General features: G+C 33.6%; 2 protein-coding genes across 5 annotated transcripts in view; one reads left to right on the top strand and one right to left on the bottom strand.

The window, feature by feature from the left end:
- Window positions 1-4,153, top strand: part of acj6 (abnormal chemosensory protein 6) — an 88,431-nt gene extending 84,278 nt beyond the window's left edge. For all 4 annotated transcript variants that reach the window (XM_073978919.1, XM_073978918.1, XM_073978922.1 and 1 more), the window contains one exon: window positions 3,471-4,153. The gene's annotated coding sequence lies outside the window, so the exon portion shown is untranslated. The remainder of the gene's footprint in view (window positions 1-3,470) is intronic.
- LOC141399702 (uncharacterized) overlaps window positions 1-21,116 on the bottom strand; it is a 46,001-nt gene that overhangs the window by 17,390 nt on the left and 7,495 nt on the right. The gene's annotated exons all lie outside the window — the stretch shown is intronic.

Below are 21,116 nucleotides of genomic sequence, written 5' to 3'. Positions count from 1 at the left end.
ATGAAACCAAAATCAATGTGGGTCCATTTTTTCCTATAGCCCCCATATAACGGTACCACCCGATTTCCGTTGTTTTGCTTTTCAAATCTGGTAACTCATCTTTCACACAGTTGCAGTTGACCAATCGAACTAAAACTTTGCAAACTTTTCAGATTTGGATGACAATACATGAATATGAAATCAAAACCAATATTGGTCCATTTTTACAGTGTTGTACAGTGTTAAATTTTACATGCTTTTCAAATCTGGTAACTCATTTTTAACACAGTTGCAGTTTACCAATCGAACTTAAACTTTGCACACTTTTCAGATGTGAATGACAATACATGAATATGAAATCAAAACCAATATTGGTCAATTTTTACACTGTTTTACAGATTTTTATCTAATTTGCTTTTCAAATCTGGTAACTCATTTTTCACACAGTTGTAGTTGACCAATCGAACTAAAACTTTTTACACTTTTCAGATGTGGATGACAATACTTGAATATGAAACCAAAACCAATATGGGTCCATTTTAGTTCCCATCCAGCGGTACCACTCGATTTAAGGTATTTTATCGTCATTTTAAGCCCGTATTGGCTGTTTTTTGACAACTAGGGTTTCCAATGGTACAGAAACTTCCCCACCAAAAATTATGGACATAAGTCCAGGTTTTGGTACAGAATTTATATAACGGTACTACACGATTTCTGGCATTTTAAAGTTTTTATCTAAATTTTCGGCCGAAATTGACTATAATTTTGTTCTCAGTGGTAAAAAAAATTATTTACTAAAAGGCTAAAAATAAAAAATAATTAAAAAAAAATTAAGTTTCAGTGTTTTATGTAGAAAAGCACTTAAAACTAGAAAATAATTTGTCGCTTAGCCTCAATAAAAATATTCTTTCTCATGATGGAATCTCTCAAATAAAACGCTTGCATTCAAATTATAAATGGTGGCAAAATTAAACGGCAAGCGTTTTATTTGAGAGATTCATCATGAGAAAGAATATATTTATTGAGGCTAAGCGACAAATTATTTTCTAGTTTGAAGTGCTTTTCTAAATAAAACACTGAAACTTAATTTTTTTTAAATTATTTTTTATTTTAAATTTGTCAATACAATTTTTCCATTACAGCAGTGGGAAATATTTGTTATTTTACCAAAGAAAAAAAATAAATAAATTTTTTGCTTTGTTGTTTTATTTAGGAATTAATCTTAAATGTCTTTAAAACTTCGTAATTGTTCGATTTTGAAAATAGTTCAGCAATTATTGTAAACTAACAAAATTGATGATCAAATAACTACAGCTCAGAAATTACATGACTGGGCATCCGAGCGGAATAGTCTACTAAATATTTTATTTTCTTCAGAAGATGATTATATAAATACGAAAAAGGATTTGAATTTAAGATATGCAAAGGCTAAACCTATGGCGGCCACAAAAAAAAACTTTATTCAGTAAAATCGAAAAATCAAGAAGTTTTTAAGATGTTTAAGATAAATTCCTAAATAAAACAACAAATGTTAACAAATGTAAAATGTTCACACTAGTTTAAGGGATAAATTGTATTAACAAATTTTAAAAAATTTAGACAAAATAGCAATTATTCGAATCCCACAACCAAACTTAAAATGTTTGTAAATAATCGTAGTTTAATACAAAAAAATCAAGAAAATCGAAGAATACAGAATCACTGATAAAAATTGATTTTTAATATTATATAACGAAAATTGCAGCCAAGCCCACTGTTCAAAAGTTTATACTAATTTTTATTAGATAGCTGATAAAAAACAAAAAAGTTTTTTTATTTGGACTAATATTAAAGAAGATATGAGTATTTTTTGCATATAGTTTTTACAGAATTCATATTGAAATGCTTTGGCGAGGAGCAGCATAAACACAGCAAAAAAATAAAAGATAAACGAAATCAAAAACCACTGTTTGCAAAAGTGTCCGAGGAAAAAAAAGCAAAAAATCATAACCCTAATATACGTACTTTAGTAAAATGTTTCGTTTTATTTTTTTAATTACTTATTAAACCTAACTTTTACTGTATTTTTGAAAAATGATTATTTCATTAGACAGATTTTGTAGAATTGACTATTTAAATGACGCGGTATTTATTTTTTAGTAAGAACTAAATTTTTGAGAGCACAAGAAGACATCTGTTGGTATTACTGTATCACCTTCTTCATTGCCCCAGGGTCTACACTTTAAATTATTTTCAAACAAAAAATGTATATATATATATATATATATATATATTTCAAAAGCTATAAATTTTAAATTATTCATAACGTAAGATTTTTTTAAATGGCAAGTATACTAAAAATGCAAACCATGGCAAATTTACGAAGGCGATACAAAATACGCAAAAAGCGGAGATACCTTCATATGGAGTTATATCAGAAATTGAGAATCCGAAATACCAAGCTGCAGCAACTTCAGTAGAAAACGCTTATGAGGGTTATACCAACATATGGACCTATTTATGTCTAAATCTTTTGTGGATAAATGCTTTAACACTAAAAACATTAAATGGTAAATTAGAGCTTTTTGCCGGAAAATGTAGCTAAAGTGGAATGTGGATGTAGACATGTGGCGCCAATTTTCGGAAGAAAACTTTTTTGATCTCTTGGAACCATAAATTACGAATTATGGTTTTTTTTTTTTTTGTATGAAAAATAACCCATAATTCTCAAAGTGGCAAACATCGGGAGGTACCATTCTATGGGGGACTATAACCAAACGTTGACCTCTACTGACAAATTTCTCAGCGGAATGTTTTGTAGCCCCATAGAAGACTAAATAACAATATTCAGCCATTACGGTGTGACAATGAGGCTAAAACCTTAAAAATGGCAAAAATCGCGAGGCGTTCTGTGGGGGCTATATCAAAACTTGGATTTGTGCTAACAAATTTCTGGGGAAATTTTGTGTAGCCTCTAAGACTAAAACCTTCAAATTACCGAAAATCGAAACGTAGACCGATATAGCCCATTTGCAACACCAGATACCGAAGAAATAGAAGCAATTGATTTTTAAAAAAGAAAATATCAAATATTTCACTTATTTTTATATTATCCTGACAAGGGTCGCCAAAACAACAGTTTTTCAAAACTTTTTCCCCACAGTCTACACAGTCGGACACTAAGTCCACCTGATTGTTATGTTTGTTGTCAAAAATAATATTGTGATTTAAAAAAAGAAATTCAAATCTGGTGCGACACTACTACCTACATAATATCCCTTGGGCTATTCCAAAGTATCAATATAAATGTTTGCTACAGAAAGCTTAACGTCTAGAGTACAATAGAAGTAGATTATCATATAATCGGCCCCGCAGTCTTTAATCCTTTTCTTTAACCGGCGGCAGAGTCTCAAAAAAACTGGTAAAATGATATTCAATTTTGTACCGATATTTTTATATTACATTTTAATGAATTATAATACTCTTCATAATAAATTTTCTTTTTTTTTCAGATACGTTTTTAAAATTGAGAACTACGACATTGCTGTGTATAGTGACTATTATTATATAAACACTCCGGAAACCTTCAAGGAGTTTCAAAGTGTTTTAAGTTTATTTTTTAATGAAATGCCGTGTCGTAGTCTCTATGCTTCCTTTATAGTACTGTCTACAAAGCAATTAACAGAAATTATACAACTACTTACATGACATAAAAAGAACTGCAGATTGCAGATCCCATAGACGATAAATTCCTTTGGAACTTCAAGCGGAAACAGCACACAAACACTCGGAAATGCAACGAATTTAACCTGTTGCCAAACTATATGTATAACAATTATTTATTAATTTCATTATAGACATGCGGAGGAGAACGACGTTGATGACGGCTAAGACGCTGTTAATGGTCTCGACTATGTCGACGAGCATCAACCGTTACGATCCGGACCGTTATAAGTTTTCAATAAATTTTTACAAATATTCATAAGACTAGAGATGTACAGAATACCAAATTTATATATTGAAACTCTACTATTAGAATATGTATGTACATATTCCTATACACAGACATGCATACATATAAACCTATGTATAGAACAATGTAAGTACATACATATCCTACATATGTATGTGTGCGAATATACTCGTTATATATGACACACAAAAATATAAATAATAACAATAAACAAAAAGAAAATGAATAAAACACAGAAAATATATTAAACTAAAGAAAGGAACAAATAATTAATTTATCAGATTTAACATTTAAGTAGTTTTGTATCTACATAAGTAGTAATAAATTTTAATACCCCAATTGCAATTTTACTTTTTCTTTTAATTCCAATAATAAGTTTTCTTTTATTGTCATTTTTGTTTTTAATATGTAAATATGTAATTTTAAAATTTAAAAAAAAACACGGAACGAAAGAAAAAGAAATTAAAGAAAATAAAAACCTACTAACTTGTTAATTTCAATTAAATTCTAACCGTAGATGTACAATTATCAAAAGTAGAGGATAATAAAATATAGTTAAACCAAATGGCATTTACTTTTCTGCAAGCAGTCAGTATTTGATTGTAACCATGGCACAATTACCAAGGTAGATGCATCACGAAACAAACTCAACAAAAGACCTCCTGTTGTATAACTAACATGCCAACATTTGTTGTTGTTTTTTGTATGAGAATTCAATTTACAACAACTTATTTTGATAGTTCAAGTTCGATCAGGTGGGCTGATGCATCTACATTGGCAATTGTGCCATGATTAGGCCTGTCCGATGACCCAAAAGTTTGTACAAACTTTTACAAAAGCTGTTCGAGTTCAAGTACTTTTTACTTGCGAAATTATCGAACAGACCTATTGTAACACAACAAAGCTACAGTCGAAATCAAAAAATTTTTTGTGCGCAATACCGGGGTTATTGGTGGTACTTTTGCAAATAAATTTCATTAAAATCAATACTGAAAAATGCCTTCATCTATTTTCCCATGGAATATATGTATTGCAAAAAACAAATTTCTTTTGAAATTCAATTCGGGAATTAACCGGGTTTAGGGAATTAACCAATTTATTAGTATTTCAGGGTCGAACAACGAATAGAGAACGACTAAATCACTATTAAATATGAATAAAGAACACGTGAAGAAAAAAAGTTATGGAAATTTAAAGTAAAGGAACTAAAATTTGCTTTCGCTAAAAATGTAACCAATAAATTATTCATTTATGTGTCCTCATCCAGAAACAGGAAAGGAATCCACAGAAAGGGCGTCGCTATTATAGAAAAGGTAAGATAACGACCTGTGTCAATGGATATGTTCCATTTTCTGATGATAAAACAAGTAAAAAAGTATCAGTCGGCTTTGCCGACAGAGCTATACCCTCAGCCTACATATGTCTTTTCAGAATCTTGTGGCCCATTTTGGACATTTGAACTCGACGACAAAAATGATGATTAGGATTAAAGTTAAAACGTGTTGCGGAGGAGGTACTTGAAGAAATGGGCCGACATAGTCCATTATGATCTTATTTTGGGAGTCATATCTGTTCGATGGATATCGCGCGCACTAGTCATTTCAGTGGGTCATCGTATAAATTTTGGACCAGTATGCCAGGAAGCATGGACTTGGAAAACATAATATCCTTCTAATGAGGACCACAACGAATACCATCGGTATACATTTACAAACTATATTCGAACAGATCCTTAACTGCACTTAGGCACAAACGTTGAACTTTTATGGGAGAGGTACCCTAAGAATAGGACCTATATGGGCCATTTTAGGAGTTAAACGAAATTTGGACAAAAAATTAGGATATCTAAAGTTTGGACCAAATTGGTTGATCGGTTCGGGAGTTATCGTGCTCTCTACATATGGTGCCATAGGTTTTTTTACCCCTTTCGGGCTATTTTCTAAAGAAGTATGGACTTGCCTCTGAAAAAAACTTTTACCGTCGTAATTGAGGCAAAAATTCAAGTTGCTTCAACAAAAATCAAATTGATTCGAGAGCTGTTCTTAAAGTGAACTTATAAGAAATTTTGTGTGGGAGGGACCCGAAGGAGTGGACAAATATAGTCCATATTCAAACCTGGTAAATATATTAGGATGTGTAAAGTATGGACCAAAACGGTCGCCCCCTTCAAGAGTTATCGTGGCCACATTTTTGCCGAACATTTTTGAACTTTTGTGGGGGAGGTAACTGAAGGAGTGGACCGATATGGTTTATCTTCGAACTTAAAGTAAGTTTGAACAAAATATTACGAAGGCCAAATTTTGGACCGAATCGGCAAATCCGTTCGAGAGTTATCTTGCGCTCCAACTACTACACAAGGTGTCATAGGGGATTTTTGCACCTTTCAGGCTATTTTTTCGGGAAGTATGGATTTGCCCCTGATGAAACTTGTATCATCGCATAGGGGGCATTGAATACAAGTTGTTACAGCAAACATCAAAGCTATTAGAGTGCAGCTCCTAAACTGAACTTCGAAATTTTGTGTGGGAGGTGCCCGACGGAAGGACCGATTGAGCCCATATTGGAACTTTATTTCACGATGTACAAAGAAGTAGACATTTCACGATGTACAAAGTATGGACCAAATCGGTAACTTCTTTCAAGAGTTATCGTGCGCACAAATTTTCCGAACATTTTCGAACTTTTGTGGGGGAGGTACCGGAAGGAGTGTACCGATATAACCCATCTTCGAACTTAAACTAAGCTTGGACGAAATACTGCGAAAGCCAAATTTTGGACCGAATAGGTTGATTTGTTCGAGAATTATCATGTGCTCCAGACAGACAAACAGACGGACGGACCTGGCTAAATCAACTCCAAATTGTCTAAAACGGATTTCGTCCAAACATACTTGGGGTCTAAAACCATTATTTCGATGAGGCACATTTTGCCCGTATGAAAGTGTATATACCCTTGTTAGCATAAATGCTGAGGCTATAAATATCAGCAAAACCAATAAACATGAACGTTATACAAGTACATACATATAGGCACCCACGATAATGAATTAGAACAATTTTATTGCGTCATTGAAAAATTACGTTACATGCAACACTGAAAAGCAAACAATTTCTAGCATGCAATGTTTGAATATATGTATGTATGTATATATTGAGACTACAAAAACTCTAGATGGGTTAAAACTAATTTTTTTGCATTTATTGGGCCTTTATTTCAGAAACGAATAGTAATCCTTAGTAATATTGTAGCCCTAAACTAGTAAAACTTAAGTTTTGAACAGGCCATATAAGAAAAAATCTAGGGCATAAAAAAAATCTTCCGAATAATGTTCTCAGCAACTTTTCAGAACAGCCTGCAGCTCTAAAATGCTTATTTCATTTTGTTTAAAAGAGCGCTATTTTGTATCATATCTTTTCCAACACGTATTTCAAACACTGTTCACACGAGCAGTTTATTCTCGCATTTGAGATTTCACCATATTGTTGACATATTTATTAAATTGTCGTTAAAAATGTACTAAAAACAACGTGATAACGGCATTTTACAATAATAGCATTTTTTGAAGAGTTGTGTATTACATTCCAGCAAATATTTCCAAAAAGAAACATTAAGAAAAATGCAAAAATTTTGGTGCGAAATGTACACAAATTATGAAATTTTTAGATATATTAAAAAATTCTTCGAGTTCATTATATCTCCAAATATTTTATTCTTGCCCTTATCTACAAATTTGTTTCAGAGGTCAGAAGAAGATTAGTATTGGTTGCACTGATATAGCCCCGAATTTCTTTAAAAAAGTCAATATTTAACCATGTTTAAATGGGGCCATAAAATCCTAGCTGAATTTGACTCAACAAACCCCAACTAGGGTTTTTGTCGTTTGAGTCTGTACTTTCAAAAAATCTTCAGTTCAAATTGTTTGCACAAAATTACCTTGAAAATGTTGCACAGTGTCATTAAAGATAATAAAACCACACGATATTACCATAATCCAGGAAAATTTTAATGCGAATGGGCAAGAAGAAACTACCGAAATCTCAGGAAAATTTGGCTTAGGACAACGGAATCTACAAAGAGACCGGATTAATCCTACCCCTACCTTACAAGTTGTTCCACCGAAAATAACTATTGTTGCAGCTCGATTTGCCGCCAATACTTCTGAAGAAAAACTGTCAGCCTATATTAGGAGCAAGTTCAATTATGATGTTGATATTAGGGTTTCTAAATTTAGATATGCAGAAAGACGTAGTAAATCATCATTTAAAATAATTGTTTCAGAAGACGTATTTGAGGAAATTCTTAATCCATATTTTTGGTCTAAAAATGCAATCATCCATTAATATATGGCGAAAACCAAAAATGTTTTACAAACGATGAATCTGAGTTTCACCCATTCAGAATTCGGGAACTGTTAACATATTGTATATAGTATGATTGAAATTCTTTAAGATGAAGTGTTTTAGGAGGAATCCCATATGGTCGACCATTATAATTAACTTACGTGGAAGCTGTGTTGGCATCAATGTAGAAAAATAGGTAAAAATGGGTTGAAGTTAACAAGTTTTTTTATGCTCCCTTCCGATTTCTGGCTTAACCTTATAATTTATAGACATATGCCCAAAGAAAGACTCAACGAATACTTCATGGGCAATAAGATACTAGTGTATCATTTTTCGATATATCCACTGCATCCACCTAAAATTGATGCTGACATTTTGAAGCCGGAATTTCAGGGTTTTTTGAATTTTTTAAATAATTCGGACGCGCAACAAGATTATATTCAAAACTCATAATAGGATTATAGAAATCGTGGTTTTACAGACTCTGGGACAGGATAATTTGGATTTACATCAACATTTTTTTATTATTTGTTGATTTTCCGCGAAAATAATAATAAATTTAATAGCTATTTAAGCATCTACGAATAGATATGGAATGCTGTTAACGATTTATGCATAAATGTTCTCATAACAGCAAACAAGATACTTTTAAATATTTTTTCTTTATTTGAGAATAAAAACCGCTATAACTTTTGCGCGCATCGTCCAATTTTGTGAACGCGAATGCTTAAATGCTTAAGATTCGTCCTAAGCATTTAACGATTTTCATAACATGTTCATATACATAACTCTCCATGTTCAAGCGCTGACACCTATATAAAACACATTTCATTCATTACCCATGCTTTTCTATCTGCAAAGTCAAATGACATTTTAATCACTTTTGGAGATTTCAATCTGCCCAATATCAAGTGGATTCAAAACTACGATAAAAAAGAATATTTACCTACTGAATTGAATGAAAATAAAAAAAATACAACAAAACATTTGGGAGGCTCTAGAATGAAACGTGAAATGCTGGCAAATCCGAGATCCTTCTACGGTTTTATAAACAACAAGCGTCGATATAATGGATTTCCAAAAGTATTGACAAAGGAATCTCAAATACATTCGCATCTTTTTTTAGAACCACGTATTCCACAAAAACGCATGATTGCACCTTCCACTATCCCTACTTTATTTCAGAAACACCGTGCATTAATGTTCAAAGTTTTGATGTTCCGTCTGTTTTAAGCAAAAAAGTATTAAAAACATAACCACTCCCGGTCCTGACGGAATCCCAGCATGTATATTGAAGCATTGTGCCGAGAATCTCGCACTACCTCTCTGCATTCTGTTCAACAAATCTTTACATTCAGGTCACTTTCCCGAAATATGGAAAGAATCATATATTATACCATTATTCAAATCAGGCAATAGAGTCGATGTCTCTAATTACAGGGGAATTGCAAAGCTTAATTCTATTCCAAAGTTCTTTGAAAAACTGGTTACAGATTCAATATCATTCCAAGTATCATCTATTTTATCAAAATGTCAGCATGGATTTAGAAAACGTCGCTCAACAATTACTAATCTTTTAGAGCTTACTACAGTTGTTAATGATGGATTTAGAAGAAAATATCCATAAGGTGAACCATAATTTATTGTGACACAAAATGGAACTCAAAGTCTGAATGGTCCTTGATGAGTATACTAAGAACCCAAAAGGAAATTTTCGCCATAGGTCAAGTTTCTGAGATATCGCGCGATGAAGTTTTTGATTTTTTCCCTATAATACTTGGGAAAATAGCTCCATATCTCTGTTTGGCGTTGCTGTAGCATCGTTTTGAGGTGACATGTCTTCTGTCAAATCGTTTGGCGAATCTTTTTGTAGAACATTTCATTCTTCTAACTCGATGCCTTTCATGTCCTATTCGTCCCTTATTTCTTGAACCGTAGTGAAAGTACCACAAGATGCGATTTTTTAGCATCCAAATATTCTACAAAAATGTTGCTCAGAAGATTTTAGGTACGGTTCTCTTTGACAACTAATCGATTTTGACACGTTTTCATTGTCATTTTTGACATTTATTCGGACTTGGTTCAGAATTAAACTATGTTTTTTTTTCTGTCTATTCGTTATTGGTTGTGTATAGGTATGTAGACATAACAATTGGCTATTGACTATGTAGACCTCTGTGGTGCTTCTGAAATATTTACCACAAATAGCTCTTGTAATGATGAACACGTTAATAACAAATTTTCTTGGAGGATAGATCCGGTTATCTCAATTTTTGAACCGGATATTCCGACACTAAAACCGATTTTTGAACCCCCAGCAAAATTTGAAGGAAGGGGTTCCATGCGATGACGTGATTTCATGGCATCTTTTGCATTGGTTCAAACAAAGTAGTGAAAGATACGACCTTTTCATTAGCATTTGAACCAATGCAAAGGAAGTCGTGAGAGATCCGATCTTTTCATCAGCATTTGAACCCATGCAAAGGAAATTGTGAAAGATCCGATCTTTTCATCAGCATTTGAACCCATTCCAGCGATCCAATAGAGATGATTTTGTGTTTTTATTTATACACATTTTCCTAAATATATAAGATTAATTATTTACAATAGGCTTAATGTTGTCGGAGACTCGAAATCACAACCAACGTTGTTAAAACTCTCGTCGTAATGATAATGTCATTGCAAAGGGTTGGTGAAAATGACATGCCAAAGCATTGGTGGAAATGACATGCCAAAGCATTGGTGTAAATGATATGTCAAAGCATTGCTGTAAATTACATGCTTTGGATCCAAAAATGAATAGCATCTTTTGGGGTCCACGCTCATATAAAATTCATCGATGAAGATGCTAAAAAGATGACATGCCAGATCACTTGCACCCATGATTGAATGACATCTTTGGCATTGAACATTTTGCTGGGCCGGTTTTAAGTAACCGATTAAACTTATATGAAAAACCAAAAAAAGCTTATAGAGTTGTCAATCATTTAGATTTAGAAGATATCGCATTGTATGAAAAGCACAGAAAAATAGGCGCTCTTTATTGTGTAATAACGGATCGGAAATACTTTTCGGTACTTATACCACGATAAAAAGATCTATGAACACCATAACCATTAAAATTAAACCCTTTCGAAAAAATTAACGTCTGCCGTCCCCTATGGGATGGGATTTTCTTTATTTTTTGTACCAGTAGATGTCCACAGCTAACGAAACTGGGTGGAAACCATCGATTGGCAATCACTTTCTTGAGATAAAATATCATTTTTTGGACTGGAAAGGTAGAAATTTGAGTTATCTTTACCATATTTCCTTTGTTTCGGACTCATAAACCTATCAAATGTGACTTTTTGTAATTTTATTATTGTCTAGAAAATTTTGAAGATAATTCATTATAAAATTTTGACTTCATAAATTGTTTCTATCGATTTCTTTACAAGAATATTTTTTGGAGCTCTAAGAATCTATTTTCATCAAATTCCAAGACCCTAATACAAATTTTTGCACAATATTTGTTGGCAATCAACACTCACGGCATTTATTTATAATTATAAATAGTTTTTTGTCAAAGTTCTTAGGGTGGTTCTAATAAAAATATAGTTTTAAAAACAAAAGACACATTTAATTTCATATTTCTTATCATTTTATTTAAAAAAATCGCAAATTTTTATTATTTCTCAATTAACGAAACCAATTGTTAACAAAGTATTGCCACACAATTTGTCATGAAAACCACTAAACAATCTGGCATTACGAATGAAAAAACAAAGCAAAGATAAAAAACATAACAAAAGCTTCGTTCCCGTACTTTTTAATGGTAAAACTCGTAAAAGAGAGAACTGCAAAAAATTTGTTGTTACACACAAGTTTTCTGAAATAGTTCGGGAACGGAAAAATGGAAAATACGTCAAAAAAACTGGAACAAATGTCAAAGTCGGCGTATCAGCCAATCAGACGCCGGCAACCATGTTACTATTTTTTTACTCGCCCAAATTTGTCGTGTAAAAAGTTTTTAAAGAGAGCGTCATTCAGCGCCATTTTTGTTTAAAGAGAAGTGAACATTTTACAACTTTTTTGTGTACGGGAACGCTTTTTCGAGTAAAATGTGTAAAAGTCGTAAAAATTGTAAAAACTTTTTAGTTCTGGAACACAGCTAAAAATAACTCAAACAAGATATTTGTTCAGTGTTATTTGACCACGCCCAACTTTCTTAATTTTCAATTTTTATCTTTTCTACAAAAACTACTGAACCAATTTTTCTGAAATTGACAGGTTAAAATGGGCTACAAATTTTGATGAATTTCAGAGGCGACGGGGTACTTGCCCTATACCCTATTTCTTTATTAATGCTATATCTTTATAAATAAAAATCAAATATCGTTCGTTGGTAATGGCATCAGTTGAGAACGGCTGGACAGATTTGTATAATTCTTGGATAATTCTTTTTTGAAATGTTCGTCATAACCCAACTTAGGTTTTTATGCAAAGAAAATTTGACCACGCCCACTTCTTTCAATTTTGCTACAAAAACTACTGAACTGATTTTCCTGAAATTGTCAGCAAATGTACAGCGATGGCCCCCGGTGAAAATAGGCTACATATTTTGTTGAATTTCGGAAGGGACGGGGTACTTCCCCTGTAAATGCTATATTTAAAATAATTACAAATGTATCGGTTTGAAAATTAATTTGCGAGAAAATTGTGGTTGCGTCTCCGACCTTACCTATTTATTATTTGGGACCCAAAAACTTTTCTTGAAATTGTCTGGGAATGCACAGGGATGGCTCCAAAAACAGGAGGAGGCGCGGTACCTCCCCTATGCGATATTTTTAAAAAACGCTATATTTGCAAATATTACGAATGTATCGGTTTAAAAATTTACGAATTAATCTACAATACAGGTACTTCTTTGGGACCTAAAGACCCGACACGCCTGCTTTTTTTAAAGCTCAAAAGCTCGCAGCAAAAGGTCAATGTTTGCCCTTGTTATGTATATTTTATGAATTTCGGATTTTATCGGTGTCAGCATAAATTTTGGGAGACAATGGGGTTGTGTGTATACAACAACATATTTGGAAAACTAATGACCACGCCCACTCTTTTCAATACATTATTTTTTGAAAACTACTGAACCTAATTTCATGCAATTTTCAGAAAATGTTCAGGAATGTCCCTTTGTCCACAATGCCCATTATTTATATACGAATCGCTATATTTGCTAAAGTTGTGAGTGCATCGGCTTGCAAATTAATTTTTGAGACAACGGTGGTTGCGCCTCCGACCATCAGCCATGAAAAACTAAAACATATAAGTCTCAATAAGCGGGAGAATTCGACTTAACCATTATTTTTTCAACTTTATAACACTGTGCTACACGAAAAATTTGCAGGGGTTCTGATGCATAAATTCAGTTTGGTGGGAATCCATGGAAGTCGAAAGTCAAAAGCGCATTAAAAACAGGAAAATACTTTTCTTCGTGCCCTAGACTGCGTAGAAGATACCAAACTTTGTAATTATTTATTATTTAGCAAGAAAGGAATTTAGTTAGCTTTTCAAAATGCGAAAAACCAATTAAATCGGTTTTAAAATAGATGAGTCATGCCACTGAAAATGCAAACAACTTCTAGTATAGACTACAAAAACCCTAGTTGTGTTTTGTATTGTCAGACCCAGTTCGGATTTTATGGCCTTATCTAAACCGAGCTAAAACTATTTTTTTTTTTTGCATTTATCGGGTCTTTATCTCAGAAGCGAATAGGAATTTGGCCTTGTTGTCGTAAGCAGTATTGTAGCCCTAAACTAGTAGAACTTATCTTTTGAACATACCACATAAGAAAAACTCCATCTAGGGAAGCAAAACCGATAAAATAGAGAAAATGTTACATAACTTCTGGAATTCTGGTCGGTATCAACTAAACTAATGGGAGTTGGACCAACTAACCTTTTGCAAAAATCTTCCAAATAATGTTCTTCAGAGCATTCTGAAACTCTAAAATGCTTATTTCGTGTTGTTTCAGCGGTATTTTGTATCATATGGTCTGTTCCTTTACTTTTGAAAGTGGTAAAACCGGCAAAAGTAGCAAAAGTTGTAATCTGCTTCCATATGAATTGTATGGTGTCTGAAGTAAAGGAACGCTTTTCGAGTAAAAAGTTGTAAAACTTGAAGATTCTTGCACGTAAAGGAACAGAGCTATAACTTTTACAGCAAATATTTCAAACACTGTTCACACGAACAGTTTGTTTTCGCGTTTGGGATTTCACCGCATTATTGACATATTAATTAAATTGTCGCCGAGAATCTTACTAAAAACAACGTGATAGAGGCATTTTACAATAATAGCATGTTCTGAAGAGTTGTGTATTACATTCCAGCGAATATTTTTCCAACAGAAACAGTTTTGGAGATAGGGTGCGAAATGTATAGAAATTATGGAATTTTTAGATATATTATATAATTTGAGGCAATAAATTTAGTTTTTCGAGTTCATTATTTCTCCAAATATTTTATTCTTGTCCTTATCTACAAATTTGCTTCAGAGGTCAGAAGAAGATTCGCATTGGTTTCAGAGATATAGCCCCGAATTGCTTCAAAAAGTCATTATTTGACCATGTTTAGATGGGGCCATAAAATCCCAGCTGGATCTGACACAACCAAATCCAAGTAGGTGCTTTTGTCGTTTGGGTATATACTTTCAAAAAAATCCTCAGTTCAAATTGTTTGCACAAGAGTACTTTAAAAATGTTGCACAGTGTAATTACGCACAAGGTACCAATTTTTTGTAAAGCAAAGTACACAAAAAACCAAAAAGTTAAAACACAAAAATGGCATAACTCATCTATTTTTAGACCGATTTTATTGGTAAATTTCCTTCTTGCTAAAATTAAATAATTACACTGTTTGGTATCTACTACGCAGCGTAGAGCACAAGAAAAACTATTTTCCTGTTTTTAATGCGTTTTTGTCACACTTAAACCACTATAACTTAGCCATTTGTTAACCAATTTTAAAAATTGATGGCTTGTTGGAAAGGCAATATTCTCCCCCTTCAGGCTGTAGATATTCGTTGCGGAAAAAATAAGATATGCCCGTTTAAAGTTGAAAATCGTTTAAAGTTGAAACCCCGTTTTTCACTACATTTTCCGTTATAAAATCAAAAAACGAAGTGACCCAAAACAACCAAAAATATTTTCGTCTTCCTTGAACACCCACAAAACCGAATTTATGCATCAAAACCCCTGCAAAAAATGTTTGTTAACTTTTGTACCACAGTGTAATTAGATCGCTTTATGCCCGTAATTTCTAGCCCTAGGTAACCGGGTAGGTAGCTACCTATTAGTTATCTTTACCTACGCGTTTTGTAATTTCTACGTGCCATTTACCGAGGCGTGTAAATTTTGAAAACATGTGGAAACATTAGTGATTTTCATTCATGATTTCGTAAAAATATTGCCACATATAAGTGTTTTTCAATATTTAACACACTGGCAACGATCAACCAGGCAAAATCCTTGGTGTAAGTAACACGGCCGTTTTCGACCCGGTAACGTTACCTATGGATTGAAGTTATGAAATTTTGCATACACTGGGGATATCTATGAACTCATAGATAACTACGCGTAGAAATTACGGGCATTAGTAAAAAGACAGGGGACATGGACGATAATAAATCACGAACAGCATCAATGGGCGAAAAAATTCGACAAAGTCCGTATGAGGATAGAAATGTTACAGACAAAATCTGTAGATACCGACCGAAGAAGTGAGGTAGAAAATACCAATTTTTGAATTGTCAAGCATAAAGTCCATATAAAGTTGTCATTAAAATTCATTACGACGGACCAGCAACGAGGACCGGAGTCTGCTAGTTTATACTAAATAATACAATTTTCGAAATTCACCAAATCGATCGAAATCTGAAGAAGCTAAAACAAAAACGATCGAAATGGAATTACGAAATTGAAACCATTCCGATCGGAATCTGTGACCTTCGAGAGTTTAGGGAAACATTTTGAAGTCTTGTGGGGGAAGTGTCCGAAGTAGTGGACCGATGTGACTTGAAAGTTTGGACAAAATATTCCGATATCCAAGTTTGGATCAAATCTGTTGGTCTGTTCGAGAGTTATCATGCTCTCGAACCAGGCAGACGGACGAACTGGGAGTTATTCCGTTTTTAAAATTTATTCTTTTTAAATAAAATTTTTATTTCGAATCTAGAAGAAAATTACAAAATAAATTTTATTTCGAAAATATTTTTATAGTTGATTCAACATTTTTAAGAAAATTAAGTAGTAGCCAATACAAATCAACATTTCAACAAAACTTTGCCAGCCGGATGTGTATATATATATTTTTTTTAGTAGCCATTTAGATGAATGCAGGCTTATGAAGCTAATCGGTGATGTGTCGGAAGTGGAAAAGCGCCGAAGAAAATATTAAAAAGAAAATCGTGCGATTTTTACAAAAATATTTGCTTATTTTAAGAAAATGTAAAGTTATTTAAAAATATTTAAAATTTGTATTTAATTCAATTACCATTTTTAAATTAAAACAGGGGCGCAGGCGAAATTTTTTGAAAAAATCGCGCGATTTTTTATAAATCGATTTTTTGTAAAGCGATTTTCACTATTTAAGAAAATGTTTTAAAAAAATTGCGCGATTTTTTACAAAAATATTTTCACTACTTAAAAAAGTTTTTGTAAAAATATGCTCATAGCTTCTGGATAACAGGAAGGGCCTCAGGTGAAAATATTTTTGAAAAAATTGCGCGATTTTTACAACAATTTTTTCAATTTTTAAGAAAGTAAAATTTTTTAAAGTATGCAAATACTTTCTGAAAAACGAAAAGCGCCGCAGCCCAAAACATTTTTGAAAAAAATCGCGCAATTTTTTACAAAAATATTTTCAATTTGTATGAAAATAAACCGTTTCTGTAAAAATATGCAAATACTTTCTGAAAAACAGAAAGTGCCACAGGCGAAAATATTTTTGAACCTCTGTTCCACTGGGTCTAATAAGATTTTAAAAGAGGCTTTCGGACACTATTTCTTTGCCACTAGGTTGTTCGCTCTCTTCAATAGTCGAAATTATTTTGCCTAGGATGGTATATCTTCGCTGTTTCGCCGACCAATCTTCGCAAAACTCAACCTACAGTACCCGGACATCAACGATAGTATCTTTGCCTTCAGCCTTTGAGCAATGTCTGCATTCTATTTGGCATGGCCGACGAGTAGGGACATCAGCATTACCATGTTATTCCATGTTCTTTACCATGTTCTTTCGATTGACCTTCCGGATTCTTAAACTGAAGCAGCCATCGGAGAGCTGAATTATCGGTCCTTAGCGTGAAATGCTGTGGTAGAGCTTGACGCTCTCCACAACTGCCGCCAAATCTCTCCTCGTTACACAGTAATTTCTCTCAGGCTTCGACAATGTTCGGCTACAGTACCCGATGACCTTTTCCTGACCGTCAATTTCTTGGCAAAAGACACCACCGATACCGTATGCACTCACATCTGTGTCTAGAACAAATTTCCCACCTGGTGTAACGTACGCCAAAAGAGGAACTGTGCATAGCATTTCCTTGAGTTTTTGGAATGCTTCTTCCTTGTCTTTGTTCCACTGAAACCTCTACGAACCACTGAATCGACGGTAGTAGGTGCAGAAACTCAGAAAACTTCGCAGCTCATTGAGATTTTGGGACTGCGGCCAATCTCCGACGGCTTTAATTTTCTCACTATCCTTCGGTATGCCCTGCGTCGTTACATAGTGCCCCAGGAACTTCACTTCTCGCTGGAAGAAGCTGTACTTCTTTGGATTCAGCTATAGACCTGAAGACGATAGCTGCTGGAGAACATCCCTTATAGCTCATTTAGATTAGCCATAAATCCTCGACTGGATTTAATAAATCCAGTACAAATCTCATTGCATTTAGATATACATTTTTAGGAGTTAAATGGCAGTCAGCTGATTTTTGTTCATAGCACAATTACCAAGGTAGATGCATCAGCCCATCTGAACGAATTTGAAACGTCAAACGATTTTTTTTAATTGAATTCGTCTCAAAAAACATACGTCAAATTACAAATTTATTCTTTTATACTGAAAATGTTAGCACATTATGCTACTAATGCTAACTAAAGAGCAAATAAAGAATTATTTTATCGCAGTTTGCCCATCTAAAATAAATAAACGAATTATTTTATCGTTTAGACATCATAAATATTAGTCTTGGTTGATTAAAATCAACTTTGTACATCAAAACAAATTTAATTTTTCCGCCTTGTTTACAAATTTTTACATTTTAAATTATTTTTAGTGTAGCAATTCACCGATGCATCTACCTTGTTTCTTGTGCCAGCTTGCAACTTTTTGTATTTTCTAGCAACATGTTGCAAAAAACAGAGTTGTATACGAGGATTTATGCCAGATTTAAAACAAATCCACTCAATAGGAGGATTTATTTTTGTATGGGAAATCTGGCAGATTTTGACTGGATTTAGCAAATAAAACCTGATAATGGGCTAAATCCGGCTAATGGTGTCATATCTAAATGGCATATTAAATTGTTGCGGTGTTTATTGAAGGTATGTCCCATCACTATGATGCCATCTAAGTATATAGGGCACGACTTCCACAGCGATCCTTTCAGCACCCTCTCCATCAGCCTTGCGAAGGTGACCGGGGCGTTGCAGATCCCGAATAGCATGACATTTAAATGCCAGAGACCAGCATTAACGACAAACGCGGTATTTTCCTTATCTCTTTCGGTGATCTTTACCTGGCAGTAACCACTTTGCAGATCAAGAGTAGAGAACCATGACAGCCCGCATAATGCGTCCAGTGCGTCAACGATTCTTAGGAGCGGGTAGTTCTCTTTCTTGATGACATAAATCAGTTTTCTGTAATCCACACAAAATCTTGTACTACCATCTTTCTTCTTGACCAGAAGTACTGGGGAACACCAGGAACTCGACGACGGTTCCATAACACCGCTCTCCTCCATTTCGCTTATCAGATTCTGGACTTCGTCCCTTTTTTCCAGGGGGTGTAATGTTCGAAACCAATCCTTCAAACAGTTTTGAGGATGATAATTATCCTCTGCGAGCATGAAGCTGTGTTCTATTATTCGAACGGGGGAAGATATATCGATAAAAGTTGTTCGAGACAAGCCAGACTAGGGGAGCCATTGATTATCCTAGCAATCAGTCGGGAAGGGGGGTTCGTATCCGTCTTGATCACAACTATATATCATCCTGAACATAAACAAGAAAACAAATTTAACGACTCCCGGAAAATTAATAAAAAACTGGGGGGTGGGGTAGTTATCTGGCCAACACTGTACCCTTAGTGGTCCAGAATCAAGATAAAGTTGATGAAACAAAGTCAATCCTACAGAGCAATGCAACCAAACTTCAGATGTTGTTGAAGTTCGAGCCTCGTTACCCATCCCTACCGTAGTTTCAAAGGCTTTTGCATGATTGAAATCCCAAATGCTAACCTCTCTCTTCCCCTCCTTAATTCACCTCACCAAGTAAGAAAAAAATGTGCAGAATTTAGCCTTTCATATTAAAGACAGTAAGTTTATATGTCAACAAATTCATTTTAGTTTTAATAATGTATGACTAATAGGGGTATAACCAAAAAAATACCACGCCAGTACCATGTGCGGAATATTGTCCTGATAACGAAAACGCGTGTTTTAGTTCGATTCGGTGAAAAAAGTTTCCGCACCGACTGCGATTACTAAAGCTCCTTTGATATTTTTTTTCATTTAAAAATTTAAATTTGCTTTGTTTGAATAAATTTTTATAGAAAACAAATACAATTCTCACAGGCAAATTCATTAAAAACAGTCTGTAACTTTCGCGAATTCATTGCAAATGACCACATATTCGCTTGTCCGATAGGTACAATAAATATAAACATAAAATTCGCGAGTTTATAAAGAATAACAAAAAATTTCAATATTGTCAAAGGTGCATTAAATGCTCTGAAATATCGTGATTTTATAACTAATTGGTCCAGAATAGTTCGAAATTGATTTTAAATTAGATTAAAACAATTAATAAGTTAATTCGAAAAGCGTATATGTCATTATAACAAATAAAATTAAATAATGCATTACTGAACTTCAATGCATTTGGTGCGGAAACTTTTACGCGATAGAGAAAAAATTACGCCGCATTTCGTAGTAGTTTTTCATGCTCTACACGGCCATGCGGTGGTATTTTTGATATTTGCAAAAATTGCAAAAAAGTTATAACCCTAATGACTAATATTAGTTCAAGATCCTATCAAGGTGTTATATATTAACAAAAGTTGGTTTGAATAACTCAATATATATATATATATATTTGTTACTGACTAATGGACTCAAAGCATTAACAGCCAGTTTCTGTATGTCGAAAGAAGAATGTGTGCGTGTCTTGTGTGTTTTTCAAATTTGTTTTTTGTTTTAAAGCAAAAGTAAAATTATTTCGAAACCTAAAGTTCGGGCGTGTTTCATTCGCACACATTCTTCTTTCGACATACAGAAACTGGCTGTAAGTATGTGATTATAAATAAGTGGAAAAGTAATAATTCATTCGAAATAATTGAATATATTATTCGATGTATACTTGATATTTGTTAATTCTGGTTAAAATTTTAGTGGGATTAAATCAACACAAAGTACAATTGATGTTATCAGTTGTTTGAGGATCCCGAAATTAAAGGAACCACATAGCCTTGGCTTTGGATATAGCTCCCATATATATTTGGCCGATATAATGTATTTGATGCACCAAACACGCTATATATGTCCGATTTCAGTAAAATTTGGAATATGTGACGGCAGCACACTGTG

This window comes from Musca autumnalis, unplaced genomic scaffold (assembly GCF_047663935.1).
Source record: "Musca autumnalis isolate F117 unplaced genomic scaffold, ASM4766393v1 scaffold_3, whole genome shotgun sequence".
Classification (NCBI taxonomy): domain Eukaryota; kingdom Metazoa; phylum Arthropoda; class Insecta; order Diptera; family Muscidae; genus Musca; species Musca autumnalis.
The sequence above is the reverse complement of the archived record's forward strand: the minus strand, read 5'-3'. Positions and strand labels throughout refer to the sequence as shown.